General features: G+C 44.8%; 1 long non-coding RNA gene across 4 annotated transcripts; it reads left to right on the top strand.

Moving 5' to 3' along the window:
- The first annotated feature begins 116 nt into the window (after positions 1 to 116).
- On the top strand, positions 117 to 14,776 carry LOC129677804 (uncharacterized). Of its 4 annotated transcripts, XR_008720264.1 has the most exons (5): positions 117 to 267; positions 796 to 869; positions 9,561 to 9,658; positions 10,866 to 10,972; positions 11,146 to 14,776. It is a non-coding gene; the product is annotated as an uncharacterized LOC129677804 (long non-coding RNA). The 4 variants fall into 4 exon arrangements; XR_008720263.1 differs by lacking the exons at positions 117 to 267; positions 796 to 869 and having other exon boundaries at positions 7,096 to 9,658; positions 11,146 to 11,226; positions 11,968 to 14,776; XR_008720261.1 differs by lacking the exons at positions 117 to 267; positions 796 to 869 and having other exon boundaries at positions 7,096 to 9,658.
- Positions 14,777 to 14,781: the final 5 nt, after the last annotated feature.

The following is a 14,781-nucleotide window of genomic DNA, read 5'->3' on the forward strand; positions in this document are numbered from 1 at the left end:
GTGGGCTGGGCCCTCCCTCTCACAGCAATCATTAACCAAGAGAATGACCCAGAGGGAGGCAATTCCTCAGTCAAGGATCCCTCTTCCAAGGTGACTCTAGTTTGTGTAGCCATGACTCATGGTTGTTCATGGTGGCTGGGGACTTCTGCTAGTGTTGATACAAAGTTGATACCAAGTAGCCAGCACTGTGGGCACCAGTTTTAAACTTCAGACAAGTTGATGAAGAATAAGATTCCACACCTGCTATGCAGGGAATCAGAGTACACGGTAGGACTTGGGGGTCTGCTTCTGATGGACAGAGGTTTTAAGGGGGTGAAGGGGCTAGGGGCTAGGTCATTCTGTGTTTCCTGTGGGTTATATTAGCTCAGTACTGTGCTTTACAGGTGTTTTGTTTTGGTGTTGTTGGTGGTGTTTCTCCCACCTCTCTTTACCCTCAAAAATCCAAGCAAAGGTATGAATCTTATTACTCTCCATTTCTGAGACCAAACATAAATGAGGATTAAGTGGAAAATCAGAGTTTTAGATATTTTCTCCTGTGCAGAATGTTGCCTCCCCGCTACTTCCTCTTCTCTGCATCTCTGTCTTTCCAGTCTCCTTTCTTCCTCTTCTCTGCATCTCTGTCTTTCCAGTCTCCTTTCTTTTCCTGGTGTGTAGAATGGTAAATACAGATGGCACATGCCAACGGCCTCAATACGACGGTTAATGACTCCAACGAGGTCTAAATCGAGCCACAGAGCATAGGAGCCTCTGCGGGGACCATGGGAGGTGCACAGCACGTGTGTGTACCTCCAACAGGAACCCCTGCCGGAGTAACATCTCCCGGAGCAACAGCAGAAGCAGAGAGTCTCTCCTTGGTCCAGTGCCAGTTGGTGAGCATTTTTCATACACAAAATAGCAGGGGCGAGGCAGAAATCGATTAGTTTCGCAGAAATTGATTAGCTTGTTGCTTTGAATTGTGTCTGGGCTTATATGTGTTTTTGGTTCCTTGTGCAAGTTTGCATGAAGGCCAAAGGTCAATGTTGGGGACATTCCTTGATTACTCCTTGATTACACAGGGCAGCGGTTCTGAACCTGTGGGTTTCAACCCCCACAGGGGTCACATATCAGATGTCCTGCATGTCAGATACTTATATTTACAATTCACAAAAGTTGCAAAATTACAGTTCTGAAAGAGCAATGAAGTAATTTTATGGTTGGAGGTCACTGCAACATGAGAGACTGTCCTAAAGGGTCGAAGCATTAGGAAGATTGAGAACCACTGAGGCAGGGTGTCTCAATACTAGGTAGATTGGCTGACCAGCAAGCTCTGAGATCTACCTGTCTCTGTCCCCTTCCCCCTAGCCCTGGAGTTACAGGCATGTACCACCACAGTGAACTTTTGCCTGGGTGCTGGAGGGCTGAATTCAGGGCCTCGTGGTTGCATGGAAGGCACTTTGCTCACTCAGCCCTCCTGAGCCACAGCTGTTGTTGCTATTGTTTTGAGATAGGCTCTCATGTGGCCTAGGTTGACCTTGAACTTCATATACAGCCTAGGGTAACCTTGCATTGATCCTCTAACTCTACCTCCCAAGGGCCAGAAGTTGGAATTATAGGCTTTAGCCAGAGTACTGATTATTGGTTAGTTCTGAGTAAGAGTTATAATGAAAACATTTCAGCCACTCCTGACTCTGTGTACCACACTTAGCCTCTTCTATCACAAAACTGACTTCTATGTCAATGCTCATTGCTTCCGACAAGAATTACTACTTACCGGAGATGATAAATATTTCATACTCAGGCAGCTGTGACTGGCAGCTCATATAAAAACCAGTCATACTACAAAAAAACAAACAAACAAACAAAAAAAAAAAACAAAAAAACCCCCACAATGTTGTTTTATTAATCTCTGTTTATTCAGGATCTTTGAGCAAAACCCAAAACAAAGATAAAATCGGCTTATGTAATTGAATTATTGCAGTTCCAGTTCTGATTGTAGCGGAAGTAGAGGCTTGGGATGCTGGCACAGTGCCCTCTTGTGAGAACTCCTTAATGTAGCAGGTTTTTGTTTTTCTTTAAAAAAAAAAATTTTTTTTTAAATTTTTTTTAAAGCTTTAAAAAAACACTAAAGTCAGTGTTTCTTAACCTTCCTAATGCTGTTATCCTTTAATACAGCTGTGGCAACCCCCAACCACAAAATTATCTTCTTTGTTACTTTTTGTTTTGTTTTTCCAGAAAGGGTTTCTCTGTGTAGTCTTGGCTGTCCTGGCCTCAAACTCACAGAGATCCGCCTTCCTCTGCTTCCCTAAGTGCTGGGATTAAAGGCGCGTGCCACTGCTGCCAGGTTCTTTGTTACTTCATAACTGTGTTTGCTACTGAGTGGTGCCTCAGTTCCTAAGAGCATCAGAAATATGTGTTTCCCCATGGTTGTGGCCCTCAGGTTGAGAACCGCTGATATCAGTAATTTCATTGGCCAATGGTCAAAATTATCCTTAGGCATCTATGATAAACTGTTTCAATTCAGAATTAAATTTGTAGCTGGGTGGTGGTGGTGCACATCTTTAATCCTGCCGCTAGGGAGGCAGAGGCAGGCATATCACTGAGTTTGAGGCCAGCCTGGCCTACAGAATAAGTTCCTGGACAGCTGGGGCTACACAGAGAAACCCTGTCTTTGAAAAAAAAAAAAAAGCGAGAGAGTGAGAGAGAAAGAGAGAGAGAGAGAGAGTTCTTTCAAGTTGCTGGCCACTCAGCCCCTCCCTACACAGATTTCTTGGTGTTAGTCTCTTAATTCCAATGAGGACTCCCTGTACCTCTTCATGGCTGTGCAGGAATCACAGGCCTGAACTTAAGAACGAGACTCAAATCCAGCTTCCTGTCTCACCTCTGAAGGCTTCCATGGGTAATGCTGCAGACAGAGGTGACCTAAGGGTTTCTCACTGGCAGTTGCTAGTGTGGCTCACGGGTGGAAAGCCTCTAGAAAATTCTGGAGTGTCTGGAATATCTCACGTAATTACCTCTCCAAAATATACTTAATACTTCCAAGAAAAAAGTACAAACAACAACAACAAAAGCCCAACAGAAACCAAATGTAAAACTCAGCTCTCTAACTCAGCTTCTGTATCTTATTGCAACTAAGCTTTTGAGACAATTAATATTAACAGAATTCTAGGCTAAGTGACCTTAAGAAGCACAGGAGCCACTGAAAGCCTGGGCTAGGGTTCCTCAGGAAAGAGAGAGAAGTCCCAAGATGCATTTGAAGCTGGGAGCAGCAGCCCATGCCTATAACTCTACCATTCTTGTGGGTGAGGCAGGAGGAAGTCAAGCTCAAGACCAGCCTGGGCTTCATGGTGAGACACAATTTAACTGCAAAAACAAAAGGGCTGGAAATTGAGTTCTAGATGCTGATTAACAAGTCTGAGGGAGTCATAGTAGTGCTTGTCTGTAACCCCAGTATTCGGGAGGCTGAGGCAGATATTCCGTTTCTTTTCTTTTCTTTCTTTTCCTTCCTTCCTTCCTTTCTTTTTCTTCCTTCCTCTTTCTTTCTTTCTTTCTTTCTTTCTTTCTTTCTTTCTTTCTTTCTTTCTTTCTTTCTTTCTTTCTTTCTTTCTTTTCTTTCTTTCTTTCTTTTTCTTTCTTTCTTTCTTTCTTTCTTTCTTTCTTTCTTTCTCTTTCCTTCTTGCTTTCTCCCTCCTTCCTTCCTTCCTTCCTTCCTTCCTTCCTTCCTTCCTTCCTTCCTTCCTTCCTTCCTTCTTTCCTTCCTTCTTTCTTTCTGGCTAGCCTCAAACTCAAGAAATCTGCTTGCCTCTACCTCTGGAGCACTAGGGTTAAAGGCATGTGCCACCATGCCCAGCTCCTTGGAAAACCAATATTTCAAAGCCAGCCTACATAGTGATTTCTATGCCAGCCTGGGCTATGTGAGACTTTATCTCAAAGACAAACAAACAAGTCAAACAATATACAAAAAAGACAAGACAACATTGGAACAATATAAAGAGTGTCCTTCTTCCTGGATGGGCCAGCCTGTCAGGCTCAGGACGCTGGCCCCTGTCCTCTGTGCTCTGGGAGCAGTGTCACTAACAGGCCAGGCTGTGGCTAAGCGCAGGGATGGCCAATGCCAGATGTGGTTTCCTAGCTGTGCCAAGTGTGTACTGCCAGCCTGTCCTACCCAAGACTGCTTTTAGTGAGGTCATACTGAGAGCCAAGGTCTCCTTCGTATGAACAGTGGGTCCCCCAAACCTAGTGTCCCTTGGTTGTGACACATATCCAGAGCTCATGTGTGAAATCTATCTTGGCTCTACCACGGCTCCCTGGCACTGGAGAAGAAGAAATGCAGCCCTCTCTCACTTTCCTGGGCATCAAGAATACCACAGTTTGAATGTGGGCATCTATAGTCATTGCTGAGAATGGTTGTAGCTGACTTCCTGATTAATATTAATGAGGATGGCCGCAGCGTCACAGGCTGTCCCTCTGGGGTAAACTGGCCTGAGAAGTGAGCCGCTAAGGCAGGCAGGCCTGAGATGGTTTGGTCATGCACTCTCGTCTCCTCTAATAATGCGCTTGTCAGACTAACTCCCTCACCTGCATGTCCTAGGCACGCACACCTCTCTCTGAGTGACACACCTAGCAACTCTGGGCCCCCAATCTGCGTAGGTGCTACCTGGACACTCCTCTAATAGTGGAATAGGTTTCTTCTCCTCCAACAACAACCAAACATAGACAGTATGTGTTCAAGTATCTTTCCAGCGTATCTGGATAAAAAGACTAGAAGAGCTGATCCAGCTTCAACTGGTTTGAGATACATGCACAGTAAGGCAAGACTGTATCCTCAAAAGAGCTTCTAAGAAGAATCCCCTATTTGACATCTTATGCCTATGTATGAATAGGTGTGCATATGATTAAAATCAGATGCATTATATGAAAGAGCATGTGCGGTAGGAAAAGATTGTATGACTTAATCTCTCAATGAAAACAGAGAATCACCCCTGTTATATCTCCATTAACCAAACTCCTGCTTCTCTTATGGAAATTCCCATAGAAGGAAAGCTCCAAGCAATAATCTGGGCCCTTGAGTATTTTCATCCTGTGGTTCACTGCTATATTGTAGTATATTCTGGTCCTTTCTATTGCTTGCTCTGAATATACTTTCCATGCCACTTTTCAGTCCATGTGGGGTTTTATTTCCTTCTTGAGAAAAAAAAAATGCCAAGAACCTGAAAACATAGGGCTCAACCAGCAACCCGACCGCAGTTAACACATGCTGCCCAGGATTCATGATTTGTTTTTAAAATACAGTAGTATAGTGATCAGAACACAAAAATTGCTTAAACATGTTTATTGACTCAGCAACAGCACCCAGGGGAATCGGCTCTGTACATCCTTCCTGGTCGGGCTCTGCTTAGGTCCAAAGAACACTGAACGTGCTGCCAGGCTCTTTGGATTTGTCTTAATTACGGTGAAGAAATAAGAGAGAGGTACCCATGATTGCTTATCCTAAGGGTGTTCACAGAGGATCATAGGCCAGTTAGCAAAAGCTTCCTCCTTAGCGGGGTGCACCATGGCAGTGATCAGGTTGAGTGTCACTTTGCAGAGGAAGGAAGAGGGGGCTCTCACCTTTGGAAGAGGGGCTATAAGAGGAAGCCATTGACGGAACTTGCCGAGCCTCAGGCAGTGAGGGAGGAGTAGGGATCTTTCTCTCAGAGTCAGGGCAGGATCCTGGCACGGATGGACAAGACACTCTTGTTACAGCATGTTACAGATAGGCCGTGGAGGTAGGAGCTCTAGGAGGGGAGGAAGGCACGCTCAAATCTGAGCTCCAGGAGGAACCACTGCAATGTTTCAGGTCTCAGGCACAGCGAGTGGGCAGTGGCTGGGGTGCGGCCGGCTGATTGGAAGCAGCTGTTTTGTGAGTCTGAGTATGTAAGACTGGGATTGGGATGGCAGGCAACTGAGGAGGGTGCACCAGCTGCCTGTGTGTGGCACCGGTACCTATGCAGAGTCTCAGTTCCCAAAGGCTTGGGGCTTCACCTCCTCACCGTGTTGAGGAGGAAGGTAGGTGAGGCTATGTTGAAGCACCTCTTGTTGGGCTTTTCAACACAAGCATGTCTGCTTGCAGATGCTGGGAGATGGAGGACGAGGACCAGAAGGTGAGGGCTGTGCAGTAATGTGAAGGTTCTCTTGTTTGCTTTTTTTCGAGGCAGGGTTTCTGTGTGTAGCCTTGGCTGTCCTGCACTTGATTTGTAGACCAGGCTGGCCTCAAACTCACAGAGATCTGTCTGCCTGGGCCTCCCTGAGTGCTGGGGTTAAAGGCATGTTCCACCATGTCCAGCTGTGAAGTGAGTTCTTAACTGTGCTCTGCATCTTTACTTAATCTTGGCCATGCTACGTGTGTTTATATAAGGTTGAATTTCTCTCACTCTAAGTTCTGGAAGACTTTTCTAGGCTCATGAAATCATTTGGATGGATTTTCATCTGTCTTGGACTCTAGCTGTTTAGGCAAAATCTATGCATTTGATTTTAAACTCCAATGAGGCCTTTGAGGAGCACTTCTAAGAAAGCACCGTGGTGCTGGGCTGCAGAGCTCAGACTGGTGAGCACGCTCTAAAATCATTTCTCCTTTCCTGAAGCACACTGGTGAAGTGCTCTCCACTTAATTAAGAAGCAAAGAACCGTCCTCAGAGCGTATTAAGTGACTGTAACTAGAGAGGGTGCAAGGAAAAAAAAAAAAAAAAACTAATAAAAATAAGGGCCAGAAGTCCCCAGAGCCCTCGTCTTCATAAGGCAGCTCACTGAAAATGTCAAATATCGGAAACGAGCTGAAAACCTTGAAATTGCTGCAGATGACATTTTCCAAACTGCCTCTTGCATCACTTCTTTTATGCAATAGAACTTTACCTGGCTTGTGGCTTACACATGTAATCCTAGCACTCTAAGGCTCAGGAGTTCAATATCATCCATCCATCAATACATATGTATGTAAAAATGTGTGTGTGTGTATATATATATATATATATATATATATATATATATGTATCTTTATATATATAAAGGCAGTCTCATTTTATTATATAGCATATATAATAGATTATCTTTCACTAGAATAGGTTAGTTCTACAAAAGAATTGAGGAGAAAGGTCAAAGGCTTTCTCTGACCTTTCTCTCTTGTTCTAGTTTCATTTTTATTGCTGTAATAAAATATAGTGACAAAAGGCAACCTAGGGCCTAAAAAGTTCAGTCTAGCTCACAGTTATAGGTTGTAGTTTACCACGGAGAAGAAATCTGGTGGCAGGTGCTTGAAGCAGCCAGTCACACCACATCTGCAGTCAAGAGAGGAGAGAAATGAATGCTTGTACAACCTAGCACTCAGCTCATGTGGTCGACTCCTACACAGCCCAGGAGCCAAACTGAGAATGGCATAACCCACGGTGGCTTCGGTCTTCCCACCCCAATTAGCATGAGTAATAGAACAGAAGTACTGGAGAAATGAACTCCATTTCCATCCCTTAGGAGGGACCCAACCTACATCTGGGCACTCGGGTAGTGGAGCCTTTCTGTCCTTCTACACAGAGGCCTGGCACTATGCCATCAGTCCCCAGCCCTGCCTCACTGCACCTAAGATTTATGGGTCTTCGCAGTTGTGTGGTCAATGTTTTTCCTGTAACTCCATGTTTCCCCTGTAACTCAAAGGTGTGTGAAATCCATTAACTAACTACTGCAGTGTTAACTGAAGGATCATGTTAATCCATCTATTTTGCAAACTGATTAAATGCTCAGTGTTGAGGAATACCTAGTTCTTTTTATGCATGCTTATATGTGTAATGTGTTTTCATAACCATGTGTATGCATGTTTGTGGGGGGGGGAGGTAAGCATGCATGTGTGTATTCATGTGGAGGACAGAGGTTGACACCAAGTGTTTTTCTTGACCAGTTTCCACTTAACATTTTGAGGCAGGGTCTCTCCTTTGAACCCAGAGCTCACAGGTTTGATAGTCTATTAGGTAGCCTGCCCAGGGGATCCTTTATCTCTGCCTCCTAAGTACCTGGCATTCACATGGGTGCTGGGAATCTGACCTCAGGTCCTAAAGTTTACTTGGCTAACCCACCAAGCTATCTCTACAGCTCCTATTTCATCTATACCTATATATCTTTAGAATATTTAAAAAATAAAATGCATAATGGAGGAAAAGTATTTTTTTCTTGTATAAAACCCCCTGATACACATTTTCTGAATTAAAAAAAAAATAACACAAAGAACTTACTCCACTAAAAGTAAATGTTACTTTTCTCAAAAAATTTAATTGCAGAACTATTTACAGGTGAATACTGGCAATACAGACATCAAATGAAAGAGGTGTTATCATAGAAGATCCTGGACAACAGTGTTTCCATAGTCACCTAGAAGTGAAGAAAAGAAAAACTCACAGAAGAAAGAAAACTTAAAAAAGCAATCTTTTAAAAATGATTTAAATTATTAATGAGAAGGAAGAAACTGTTTTGGCAACGAGAAATACATCAGATAGGATACTGCATGCTAGGAAGTCAGAGTTATCAAAAGAACCCAAAAAAGCATGAGTAAGAGAAGTACATAAAATAGTTTAGTTCTGGTGACTGTAACTGTACAGGCTTGAATATTTGGCACTCTGTTGATCCTTGTCGTGGGTATTACATTATATGTTTGTTTGTTTATTTATTTATTTGTTTATTTATTTATTTATTTATTTATTTATATATTTATATACTTTTAACCTTTAACTAAATTGCTAGTCTCCTGCTCTAGCATTCCTTGAATCCTATAGGAGGCATTAAACTCAGTCCTTAGGCCACGCCTGGGTATTTTGGCACATAGTATGGAGGGTGGGTAGAGGGTTGTGTCTCTACAGTAGGGTACCTGGCCAGAGGTTAAGTGGCTTATTGTTGGGAAATAAGTAGCCCGGTTCTCGCTGCTCATTAGGGGAAACCTTCCTGAATGCAGCAAACCAACTGAAAATGGAGGGAGGGTGACAATTCTTGTGGAGCCCTTTGAAGGTGACCAAGTTTCTGAGACGGCTGGAGTTGGGTGGTAGTGGGGGACTAGGGGATATGGACGAGTGACTTCCTAAGGTCCCACAGTCGACCTTGGCTTCCATCCGAGAGTCTGCAGATGCGCATTCAAGCCCTTCCATGGAGACCACTGCTCAAAACAGAAACACACACTGGAATCCTGCCACAACTTCCTCTGCGACAATGTTTCCTTCCGCTTGCACCTGCACGTGGGAAGTCTTGGAGCCCAAGTCTTTCAAATTCAGAATAAGCACCAATGATTAAGAGTCTCCGAAAATCTAAGAAAATTGGGAGGTAAACTACTGTTACCTTGGTTTGTGTGTATACAAAATCTTTTAAAAAGTAGCAGTTTTGTAGGTAACTAATACGTCCTCTGAAAAGGAGTCAACTGCCAGATGTTGAGACAGAAACAAGGTAATTTTTTTTTTTTTTTAACATTAGATCAAAACGCCAGAGTTAGGACAAAAACTCATAACATGGTGGTGTTTTTCAGTGTGGTGAGAATGGAAAGGCTTCTTCTCAGAGTGTCTGTGTGCTCATCTCTGCAGTGGGCAGGGGAATGATGGCAAAGCCTGGAACCCGGGATGGAGCGACTTCGCTGAGTCCATTCTGGTGCTCTTCACACACACGTCCCTCTGTTTCCCAGGTAGAACTGTTCTTTCATCACTTTAACATACAGATAACATCTGTTCAGTTCATCCAGGAGGGAGCTGAGCTGACAGGATGGTAAAAACATCGCCCAATTCTTGTTGGTGTTGCTGATTCTTGATTGTAGTAGAAGTATAAAAACTGAAGTCACAGCCAGCAGGAAAAAGCAGTCCCTCCCTGGCTATTATGTTCTATTTCTGTGCCCCCCCCCCCGCATTCTTGTTTTTAACTTCCTGCCTAGGCAAAACAGGACCCCAAATTAAATGTCCCTTCTTCTTGTGCCCTGGCTGGCTCTGCCAGCGTTCTGCATAGAGTGGGGCCACACTATGCATTCACCATGAAGCTCCAAGCTTAAAGATGCTAGAGGCCATCTGTCACCGATCCTTACACTGTGTCTGCCTGGGAGGGAGGTGGGGGAGGACAGTAACGCTAATGGCACATTATGGAAGAGAAAACAGGGACCCAAGTGAAGACATGTTCTAGCTGTTGCACGCGTAAGTTCTGGAGGTTTGGCTGAGCCCCGGGACTCTTGGCACCTTCTCTGTGACATCTCAGACTTTCGGTGGCCGTCCTATGGAGAAGGCATCTAGCCTGACAGGGGCGTTCACTGCCTTCAGTGTGCTGCACCTTCCCACTCACCACAGGAAGCACGTGGAGCACGAGGGCCCAGGGACGACGTCCACTAATGTGCTGTGTTCATGGCAGGCAGGGACAGGACATGAGGCAGTGCAAAGGGCCCTGCTCACCAAGATAGCTGAGGCCACTGATGCTCAGAGGATGTTATATTCTTGATCTTTGAAGCCTGTGGTTTCCTGGCTTTAGAACCCCCCGGGGTTGGATCCAAACCTACTTAGAAGTATAAGCAACGAGTGGGTAGAAATAAGAAACTCCTCAGAACTTCCAGTGAATGTAGTTTGAAAACGATAAAAACAACAGTGATAACCATAAAGGTAGTGATATGCAAGAACAGGAAGATGGCCAAGGCTGGTGAAAAAATGGCTGGGCGACACATGTATGTGAAAGCATGTGACCCGGGAAAGCATGCCTGTGCTGTGCTTCATGTCTGCAGCTGGTGGGCTGAGCTTGGGGCTTAGGTGTCTTCTCAAGACCATTATTACTCTAGACTGCCAGTTTCCTTCAAGATACATGCCCTAGGGGGATTGCTGCTGCCTCTCCAATACCTGAGGGAGTTCCTCTGTCCTCAGCAGGCACAGTCTTGCCAACCGGTCAGCCTGAGTCTCCCTGACACACGACTTGTCAGCTTCTGTTAATGTGGATATCCTGGAGCTGTGGTCAGAGAGCCCTGAGCAAGGTAACCGACACCGCTGGTGGGTGGGGGAAGGGAAAGCGGCTGAAACCAGCCTGACCTGTGTGCCCCTGGAAGCGTGAGCAGCTTCCAGCTGTGTGGACAGAAACAGGAAGGCTGGCTGAAACCTGATTATCCCACAACTGCAAAGTCCAGTATGCGTCACTCTTTCATTCCAGCCCACATCTGCTGCCAAAAATCGTGGACCAAGGCTGAATGTGATGGTGCATGTTTGTAATCCCAGCACCCAGAAGAAAGAGGTGGGACAATTGCAACATTGAGGCTAGCCTGTACTATCCACAGTGAGACTTTGTCTTTAAAAAAATGTTTGGCCCAAACCAGACAGCTGTTTCTAAGGCAGGGAGTTCTATGATTGCTACAGGCACTTGGGCCGTGTGCCCATGATATCACCGTATTTCCAGAGAAATCTCATCCTGGGGTCCTGGGTTTGGGGTGTGTAGTGAACACACGGAGGAAGCAAACTGAAGTTAGGGTGGTAGAAACAGTACTTGCTCAACATGCTAACAAAAGGCAGAAAGCAAAATGGGGTGAACTGGGACAGTCACCCCAAGAATCAGGAGCCATCGTATGAGCTGCGTACCTTTTGTGTTATTCTACTCAGAACTTGGGCATTTCCATAAAGGCTGGTTGGAAGACCACCTCTATTTTGCAGCTTATTGTTTCGTGTAAGTTTTTGAGGCAGTCTTAGATATAATTTGTATTTTTTCTAAGTATTTGCTTTCTATTGAATAGTTGAAGTCTTACAGTGTGGCTTAAAGTTAAAAATGTGGGCATTTCCTTTTCAACAACAAGGTGATTTCTGGGCATAAAACAAGTTGGCTCCTTTCTACATCATACTAGATTGGGTGATAAAGACGTGGGAACAATAAATTCTGGTGACAACTATCTTCACAGCAGGAACAAGTAGAGATGCCCAGAAAAGTGCAGGGAAGAGAATCTTCTTTCTCAGCCACTTTCCTCCCCCTGGTCTTGCTCTCCAGCTACGCTTGCTTCCCCACTGCTCTCACAGCTCGGCACAGCAGGGTCCACATCGGCCCGATGTTGAGAGGAAGGGATTCTGAACTGATGATGCTCAAGTCTCTCCAGCGGTTGGTGGCATCTCTGGGAACACAGGTGTGCCGCTACAGATAACAGCTCCATGCCATGGCCATGTCCTTGTGTCAGTTTTTTGAAGGAGAACTCCACACCATGAACCTCCTGAGAGCGACTGAAATAACGGAGAACAGCACGCACACTGTTTGCCTCTGCTTGGATGATGCAATGTAAACATGGCTTATCTTCTTGTTCCACAACAGAGTGTCACCTGCATGAGAACTGAAGGTATTGCACTTGCAAGGGGGACACGAACAGCTGACACTCCATTAGAGCTAGCAGCAGGCATCTGTTCGGCCATTAAACAATACTCTTTGGAACCTAGTGAACCAGATAAGGACACATTTTTCACTGTAACTCAGGGAAGGGAGATTTGCTCAGCAAGGGGGCGTTTAAGCCAAGACTATGGACAATACTGGATGAAAAAATGAATATGGATGACATAAGTAATCAGAATCTAGTGGATATTTTGTTCAAGTTGGGTCTATAGAATTTGGGGTTTGAGACAAAAAATGATTGTCTAACGTTACAATTTGCTTCGGCGTATGTTGTATACATTTGAGGAAATGATAGAAAAGTCTGCCAGGTGTCCTCATGGGTGTGGGAAGCAGGGACATTTGCTTTCTGCATTTCCTTCAGCTATGGGGTGGGCAGTCAGTTCTGCTTACCTCTGATTACTTCTAAATGGTAATTATAGGATACATTGCTTTTAAAGTCTGAAATACCAGTGCTTACAACATACTTTTTTTTTTTTTTAACACAGTGGCATTGAGTACAGGAGTAAGCATCATTATTGTACACTATTCAGGATTTACATTATTTATTTAGATAGAAAATGATTTGAACACTCTGGGGAAACAGGGTTTAGTGATAGAAGAATATTTTGGGGGTTATTATTTTTTGCATCTTTTAAAGGGTATACATTCGTATGATTTTTGCTTCCCAATATATTTTAAGGCTGTTTGGTAAAATATATACCAGATACAAGGCTCAATTTATAGGGTTTTGCTATTAAAGGGAGTTCTTAACTACTCGGCTTTTTAAAAAAGTAAAACTTTGAGGCTTGACATGCTGTATCATCGACCGTGCCCCCCATGCGTAGTGGAATGTAGAGGATGAGGAAGAGGCTGGAGGCGTCTCAGCAACGCCAGAGCTGCAAGGCTGCCTCGCCGGGAACCCACATGGTGACCGGAGATGTAGCCAGGCTGCCGAGGGGCCTCGGGGGACGGTCTAAAGTGCGAGTCACAGGGAGAACACAGAGCTACAGAGCTGTGGAAGGCTTTCCGCCTACGGCTAAGCACGCGTGCTCCTTAAAGCAGTGAGAGGGGCGACCTGGGATGCGCGGGAGCCTGCGCTCGCAGAACCCAGAACTCTGAGATCGGGGCCAAGGGGATCTGCTCATTCTCCGTGCCATCTGAACTTCCATGCAGAGGTTGGGTTACAAAGAGACCATCTGTGTGTTTAAATACCATTTACACAAAGCCTGTTCATCAGAGCCAATCTTTTCCCCCTCGGCACCCTCTGAGTCATGAAGCACTGATTACCTTTCTTAAAATCTATAGTTGGAAATCACCATGCGTGATCTCTCACTCTCTTTCTCTCCTTCTCATATCTAACACAGGCAAGAAACAGATTCTTAACTTCAGCAGTACTGCATAGGACAAAAGAATTCTGGAAAAATACAAGTATAAACTAACTTTTCTTCTTTACCATTTTAACTGATATACTTACCACTCACATTCATATGTCTTACATGGTTTACAACATCGCCATTGTCATCTTAAACAAGCAAACTCCTTTAAAGGTACCCTGGGAAGTCGAGTGATAGCAGTTTGAGAACATTATGTAACATATATAAAAAGCACATGTAGCGTGAGCAGTGAGGTTTAACAAAAAGCTCTGTGTAGTGGTTTAAGTTACCAAGGGATAAAAATACTATGACCATTTCTTAGTTTTTTTTTTTTTTGTTTTGTTTGTTTGTTTTGTTTTTTCTTCCTCTTTGTATTCTCTGGGCTCCTACCAGTCCTTTCCATGGGTCCCTCTCTTAGAGGAATGTTCAGTTAGCTTTGAATGTGAACATTCCATGCTAGATTTTTTTGGGGGAGGGGGTAGGGTGGGGACATCCAGCCTTGTCATTTCCTTTTGGAGAACCACATGGTGGGGACGTTGGAGAGACCCCTTTCTGTCATCACGAATGTCAACCAAGGATCTGAGCACTTCCTGGGGCGGCAGGACTGGTGAGGACAGCAAGGACAAGGGGCAGCTCGGCTGGGGAGAGCAGCTCGGGTGATGGGGAACAGGTCTGGCTGTCTTTCCTGCCTTTCGAGTTGTAGCACCTTCCACTTGGATGTCTAATGCCTCTCAAGAGTGGGGAGATGCACCCGTTTGTAGTGACCTCTGGTTATCACACAATTTATAAAAATAGAAATAACAAAGACAAAGCGAGGGTCCATCTCAAGAGGTCACTGGGCGGCCCTCTGCCAACAGGGAGGTAAGTCGGGGCTCACCAAGCCTGCTCCTCAGAGCCGACGTCCTTCAGAGTCAATCTTGCCATGAGCTCAGCGAACTAGGAATCCGAGCGTCCACTGTCTACAGTGCGGAGAACACGGCAAGGGCGAATCCGGTGGAGGGTGAGAGAGAAGCTACCAGGTAGGCAATAAACTGTACAAGCATTTTGTGAAAAAGAACGAAGCCAGGCGCGC

Source organism: Psammomys obesus, unplaced genomic scaffold (genome assembly GCF_907164565.1).
Source record: "Psammomys obesus unplaced genomic scaffold, mPsaObe1.curated_primary_1811, whole genome shotgun sequence".
Lineage (NCBI taxonomy): Eukaryota > Metazoa > Chordata > Mammalia > Rodentia > Muridae > Psammomys > Psammomys obesus.